Genomic DNA, 6,117 nt, shown 5'->3' on the forward strand with positions numbered 1-6,117 from the left:
CCGCGTCCGAGTCCACGTTGGCCCCTCCGGGCACCGGTGTACCCTGCGTGTAAACAGTTAGCAGATGCAAATGCCAGTAATTTAACTTGTAATATGAAAATTTCATTCCAGTAGCTTTTGACGCAGACTATTATATAGAAAATATAGCGCGCGACCCGAAACCAATAGGTGAATGCCGGGCTCCGGCGCGCTAATGCCTGAATCTCATTTTTACTGCTTAATTGGACATGTAATCGCCCCGCTGTTCCCTCGTTGCCATTTTACGGCCGCAGATATATAGGGATTTGTACTCTATAATATTTTATCATGGCTGTCAAGTGCTCCAATTAAATTTATTATAATTATAACAGGTTAAAATAATTACTTTATCATAATATTAAATTCTTCGATGATCAAGAGCGATAATTGTCGACTGAAGCTTCAATGTGCTTGTTCATGGGATTAGAGAGAAAAATGTACTGTGAAAACATGTGTGTGTGTGTGTGTGTGTGTGTGTGTGTTTGTTGTCAGCAGTTATCAGTACAGTCTGCCTCACTCACCCTTCACCACCAGCAGCACCACACACGCCACCACACAAGGCCCGCGCACAAACAACACCAACACAACCTCGACCACAACAACCACGCACCGATAACTAAACTAAAAAAAAAAAAAAATGTTCCCTTACACCAACGACATTGCATCTATGAAACCGTGCAAGCCGAGACCCTGAGCTGTTACGAAACATCGAGCCTTGCCGCCCGACACACGACTCGAGGCATGCGAGAGAGAGAGAAGGAAGGAAGAATAACGACGCGATACAGCTCCTAACGCCATCTAGCCATCACGATCTGCATTACCCAAGGTCTCCCGGGACTCCATACGACTAAAACTTTCTTCTGCCTACCTTGGGGCGGCCCTCGACATAAGGAAGATAAAGAGGCCATTCTTACTCTGACAACAGCCGGGATGAGGCCAGACGCTTGGGGATCAGTGACTCAATTCCGCATTCCCCCCTCCCCCCGACAACGCTCCTCGCCACCTCAACCCCTCGCAACATCGCTCCCTGCACTCCCACCAGCTGCTGCCTCCCGCCCACCGGCCCACGCAAGTGACTCATTCCATGTTGAAATGAATAATAAGTATTTTGTCGTTTATTCAGCAGCGGTAGTTGTGATTATGTTTGAGTTCCCATAGTTCCCATGTTCTTTCCTTCCCCCTCCTGTTGACAATCTTACCTCTCTCTCTCTCTCTCTCTCTCTCTCTCTCTCTCTCTCTCTCTCTGAAGGTCGATGTAATAGTTTCGCGCATGTCAAGTGAAATCCAGATCATAGTTTAGTGACACCTGCTCGTTACCTGTTTTATCTGAAGTGTCCATTGCGTGGTTAGAAAATAGTAATAGCACGAACCAAAGACATGTAATGGTGTGTTAAACAAATACCACACCAGCTTGTCATCATCGGGTCATCACCACGCAAAATGTAACACGACAGACGCACAAGTGTATACATGAAACTAATTAACTAAATCCTTCCTCTTTAGAAACATCACATTAAAACAATCAAATCCAGAACCTCATCATTCTCTCCTTCCCTCCTTTCGTCTCCCTCCTTCACCTCGCCCTTATCCTCATCAAGACTCCTCAAATCCTTAACCTTCCTTTCTATCCCTTAACTCCCATTGCCCGTGCCCTTTCCATCCCCTTCCCTCCCTTACCCACGACCCCCAGGAACCCAAGAACCCCGCAGACCCCACAGCCCTTATGACCTCCCCCGCCCGGCCTAGGCACGTCCCTCTACCAGGCTGGCTTCGTGCACATCCGGAAAACCGATTAAGTCTCACAAATCCTACCCGAGGGAGTGACTGCCAGAATTAGCGCGTCTCGACCCAGAATACTAATGAGGCCTCGGGTGGCAGCCTCTGGACGCCTTCCTCCTTCCTCCTCCTTCTCCTCCTCCTCCTTCTCCTCCTCCTCCTCCTCCTCGTCTTCCTCCTCCTCCTCCTCCTCTTCCACTTCCTTCTCCTTGTGCCAGCTGGGAAGGGGGAAATGGAAAAGGGAGAAGGGAAGAAAGGGGGTTGGAATGGAGGAGTAAAGCCATTGGACGCCGGAGATCCCAAGTGGCCGGCTTAAACGTAAGTCACAATGGACCTTACGGAGTCTTAGAGGGACGCCCGCCACTGTCCCTAAAAAGGTCACTGAATTTAACATGAGCATCTGGCAACATCTCGACTCCCTTTTTTTTTTTACTCTCTCTCTCTCTCTCTCTCTCTCTCTCTCTCTCTCTCTCTCTCTCTCTCTCTCTCTCTCTCTCTCTCTCTCTCTCTCTCTGAAAAGCGACTCTCAACATAATTTCCAACAAGGGCACAGAAGAACAAGGAGCAGCAGCGAGTGGTCAGCGTCCAGGGAGAAACGTAGAGCCACTTTGGATGACCTGACGTAAGCTATCCAGGGAGAGAAGGAGGAGGAGGAGGAAGAAGAAAAAGAAAGTGGAGGAGTTGTAGGAGAGGGGGAGAGGAGCAGGAGAAGTAGGAAGATGAAAGAAATAAAGAAAATAAAGATTTGCAAGAGGAGGGGAGGAGAAAAGAAGAAAAGAATAAGTGGAAAAAAAAATGGAAGAGAAGGAGGCGGAGGGAGGGGTACAGCAAACTACTGGGTGAATGATGCCGAATAAAGAGAGGAAGAGGAAGAAGAAAAAATAATATAGTCTTGCTCAGAAAATGATGAGAAAGGAAATGATGAAGGAAGTGAAGTTGAGAAAGAAAAGAAAAAACACCCCAGACGAAAAATAATGAATTAAAGCAGAAAAGCAAAGTTTGAAAAATGAAACGGTGAGGGAGGCAACAGAAAGAAAAGAGAAAACGTGATATAGAATGAAAGCAAGTAGAGAGGAGGAGATAGAAAAAAATAGAGGAAGGAGGAAAGAGGGACGCAGGAAGAGTGAAAGGGAGGGAAGAAAGGAGGTGGAGGGCGTCCAGATGATTAGGGAAGAAAGAAAAAAACTTTGAGGTAGAATAAAGACATGAAGAGAAACGAGGGGCACAAACACGGGAGAAGAGAAAGAGAGAGGAGGAGGAGGAGGAGAAGGAAGTGTGTCCAGCTCCCTCTTAAGACGAGGATAATTTGAGTGTCCAGTTAGTCTCTCTCTCTCTCTCTCTCTCTCTCTCTCTCTCTCTCTCTCTCTCTCTCTCTCTCTCTCTCTCTCTGCATCTGTTTATCCGTCTCAGTGTCTCGGTTCTTTCTCTCAATATGTGTTTGCTGGTCTGTGTGTGAGTGTCACTAAGATTCATTCCTCCCTCCCTCCACCCCCCGTGGTTACATTGCCTCTCCTCACTGCCCCTTCCTTTCCTTCGCCTTCCATTCACTCTTGCGTCTCACTTCTAAAAGCCGTTCCTTCCCACTTCCCACTCTCCCGTTCACCTCACTTCCCTGCGTCCTTCGCTCATCTTTCTCCTCCTCTTCTTCGCCCCTTTCCCTTTCCTTACTCCTAAACTAATAATAGTAATTCCTAAGATATTCTCCATAATTCCTTCCTCTTAATTGACGCGCAATAGAAATGAAAAATTCCATTAGTCTTGGTCCGGAGCGATGCTGCCGTTTAACTGGCGTGTGGAACCTCCTTCGGACTTTACATAATGGTGTTGGGGCTTCTCCTAATCGTGTTTGGGGCCACGAGGCTGCTCCAGTCCAGGGGTGGGAGGATCAATGACTGTGAATTTGTATTGTCGTGCAAGCGCGCGCTCTCTCTCTCTCTCTCTCTCTCTCTCTCTCTCTCTCTCTCTCTCTCTCTCTCTCTCTCTCTCTCTCTCTCTTGTATATCTCGCAGGATGTCAGTATTCAGTCGGTTAGGATGTGTGTGTGTGTGTGTGTGTGTGTGTGTGTGTGTGTGTGTGTGTGTGTGTGTGTGTGTGTGTGTGTGTGTGTGTGTGGTTATTATATATATATATATATATATATATATATATATATATATATATATATATATATATATATATATATATATATATATATATATATATATATATATATATATATATATATATATATATGATTAAAAAGCTATCACTTTTATGTCCGATATGATGTTTTCTCAATTTAATCTGGTTCCCCTCCATTTTTCCGTGGGAGGCTCCCGCCTCCCTCGCCCCTTAATGCAAACACAGCCTCGGGGAGAATATTTCAGGCTCGCCCATCGCGCCGCGGCCGAGGCTGGACTGGATTTATTACTTTATGGTCTGATGAACAACTCTTTTTCTCTCTCCTTCCCCCTCTTCCATTACTTCCACTTATTTTCTTTTTCATCTCGTAGTTCTCATATTTTCTTTTTGTTGATGGGCTTCATGCACCGCCTGTTATCTCAAGTAATGGCGTGGAGTGCGTGTTAGTGCGCGGCGCGTTCTGGAGCTTATCACGCTGCCGTGTCATGTTGACATCCTGGGCACTCCCAAGCACGACTCCCCACGGCACTGGCAGAAGCAGCGGTGCCACCCCGGGCACAGAGAGGCACCGCCGCACACAAATTAACGCTCCAGGACAGCTACAATTTCGAGTTAAAAACGCGAAAACACCTGCCCCTTGTATGGCAATACTGGGCGTCAGGGACGGAATTAACATACAAATGAAAACGGAGACGACAGTCGATTGTCAGAGTGTTGATTAAAATTATCATGAAAGCATCGCCACGAACAGATCCAAGGGCGGGGACCCACAGGGGCGAAGGTCCCAGCGACGCCCCTGACCACGCCGGCGGCGCCCATTCCACCCCCTCACCCTACCCAATTTTGAGAGAGATGAGGTCACGGAGAGACGAGGGGAGAGGGGTAGATGGGGAGGAAAAAGGGAATGTTGAGAGAAATTGGGGCGAGCGTTGTTCTGTGTAAAAAAGACGATGATGGGAAGGAGGAATATTAAAGCGAGGATAAGAAAACTATGCGAGCGAGAGGAGAAGGAAGGATGGGAGGGGAGGAGAGGAAGGGAGGGGAGGCTTACGAGGTGGAACGTGTGGAAGAAAATTACGAGGTCGAGAAGAAAGCTTGGGTTAAAAGGAAATACGTAGGGAAGTGAGGGCGTGAGGGAAGGAGAGGGAACAGGCGGGCGTGGGATTCATGGCCGCTCAACGCCCGTCAATATTAGCGCCATGAAGGATACCTTGAAGTAAGAACCTTGCCCCTCACTACCAGACCAGCTTATGGCCGTAGCATGATTGCATTTGCTTTCTATTTCATTTAGACCGAGTATGAATGACAGCAAGGAAGATGAAAGGGTAAGAGCAGGAAGGACAACACAACACAATACCACACAACACATGCATCAAGGCGTGAAGGGAAGGAGGGACAGCACCTCGCCAACACGGACACAACAGCCTCCAGTTACAAGTTCAACACCAGATCAAACACACGGCCTTGGTCGAACGCCTCACCAATGGCCCGGTTGAGAAGGGAACTTAGACAACTAGCCAGCCACCTAGCAAGCAAGCCAACCAGCCAGCCAACCAACGAACAGGTTATCGAACCCATCAAGGAGCAAGCCATTCAGACAGCCTGATATTCAACCAGTCAGACAGTCGACCAGTCATTCAACAAGCCAGAAATTTAGCAAGACAGCCAAGTGAGACATTTAGGCATACGGACAACCAAGAAGTAATCAAGCCGACCACCAAGAAACCATCGAACCAGCCACACAGCCATCAAGCAAGCCAGTCCTTCCTCCAACTAAAGCAAACATTCAGCCAGTCAACCAGCCACCCAGATATCCAGCCATCAAACCAAATAACAGTTACTATCCCTCCATCCAACTAACCAGATAATCAGCCAGGCATCCAGACACCCTTCCAGAAAGACAGGCAGACAATCAGACATCCCTCCATCCAGTCAGCTATAGAGCGGACAAGACTGCGAGCCGAAAAAAGCAAGAGAAGCATCGAACGCCTTGCTATGGAGAGAAAAATATTGCAATCAAGATAGTGATTCTTGGCTGGGCGGCGGCAGCGACTCCAGGCATCGAGAAGAAGGGAACACAGCTCACCCTCACCCTCACAATTACCTCGCTTTTTCGTGGCTGCGTTGGCCTTCTTGGGGCGGCCTTAGCTGCAGCGGAGAGATACGGCGCGAGGGAGGAGACGTGAAGGGATAGCTAAACGG

This window comes from Scylla paramamosain, chromosome 9, assembly GCF_035594125.1.
Source record: "Scylla paramamosain isolate STU-SP2022 chromosome 9, ASM3559412v1, whole genome shotgun sequence".
Classification (NCBI taxonomy): domain Eukaryota; kingdom Metazoa; phylum Arthropoda; class Malacostraca; order Decapoda; family Portunidae; genus Scylla; species Scylla paramamosain.